Source organism: Seriola lalandi, unplaced genomic scaffold (genome assembly GCF_002814215.2).
Source record: "Seriola lalandi dorsalis isolate HSWRI2012SDOR001 ecotype SW California unplaced genomic scaffold, Sedor1 jcf7180002054899, whole genome shotgun sequence".
Taxonomy (NCBI): Eukaryota; Metazoa; Chordata; class Actinopteri; order Carangiformes; family Carangidae; genus Seriola; species Seriola lalandi.
The window spans coordinates 28,994-30,174 of record NW_019525451.1 but is presented as its reverse complement, the minus strand read 5'-3'; the positions used below and the strand labels follow the sequence as shown (position 1 = coordinate 30,174).

The window sequence follows — 1,181 nt, the reverse complement described above, 5'->3', positions numbered from 1 at the left end:
CAGACAAAATGTTTCTGTAGACTTCTGAGTTCATTTTGCTGCTGCCATCATGTGTTACATCATCAATGAAGATTAATGAGCCCGTCCCAGAAGAAGCCATGCAAGCCCAAGCCATGACATCACCTCCACCGTGTTTCACAGATGAGCTTGTATGTTTGGATCCTTTCTTTCTCCAAACTTTAGCCTTTCCATCACTTTGGTAAAGGTTAATCTTTACCTCATCAGTCCATTAAACTTTGTCCCAGAATTTTTGAGGCCCGTCTCTGTACTTTTTTTGGCAAATTCCAGCCTGGCCTTCTTATTCTTCTTGCTAATGAGTGGTTTGCATCTTCTAGTTTAGCCTCTGTTCTTTTGTTCATGAAGTCTTCTGTGAACAGTAGATTCTGATCCCTTCACTCCTGCCCTCTGGAGGTTGTTGCTGATGTCACTAACAGTTGTTTTAGGGTCTTTCTTTACAGCTCTCACAATGTTTCTGTCCTCAACTGCTGCTGTTTTCCTCAGTTTACCCATTCGATGTCTGTTACTTGGTACACCAGTGGTTTCTTTCTTCTTCAGGACATTCAAAATAGTTGTACTGGCTATGGCCAATGTTTGTTCAATGGCTCTAATTGATTTTCCATCTTCTCTCAGCTTCACCCAGAGACAGCTCTCTGGTTTTTATGTTAGTTACACCTCTAACTATAAATTCTATATATAAAAACTATAAAATCCAAATCTGAAACTGAGCGTAGACATTCACTGCTATTTATTGTTTGAATAATCAATGTAATAGGACACACCTGGGCAACAATACACACCTTTCAGTCACATGTTCAAATACTTTTGCTCACATGAAAAATGGGTGTGTTCAAAATAAAAGGTGCTATCTTCTAAGTTGTGTATCAGATCCAGATGTAAATACCTGGAAATAAAAGCTGAAATGTTGATCTCTTGTCTCCTGTTAATCTTTTGGTGTGAAACCCAAATGTTTTCAGTCTACAGCAAAAATAAAGGAATTGGCTTCACTGTTCCTATACTTTTGGAGGGGAGTGTATGAACCAGTCTTCTCCACCCGACCAGTCAGACCAGTTCTCCACTGGTCAAATGTGTCTGGATGATCAGGATGTGACTGATCCTCCTCCACATGTGTCACCTTCCTGTTGTTGTCAGACAGTTTAAGGTTTCTCTTTACTGTTTCAGGA

The 1,181-nt window shown here is 40.0% G+C and overlaps 2 protein-coding genes across 2 annotated transcripts in view; both read left to right on the top strand.

The window, feature by feature from the left end:
- Positions 1–1,181, top strand: part of LOC111672392 (uncharacterized) — a 44,743-nt gene that overhangs the window by 15,155 nt on the left and 28,407 nt on the right. The window lies entirely within an intron of this gene.
- The window catches only part of LOC111672399 (CLIP-associating protein 1-B-like), a 27,749-nt gene that overhangs the window by 22,050 nt on the left and 4,518 nt on the right, over positions 1–1,181 (top strand). The window lies entirely within an intron of this gene.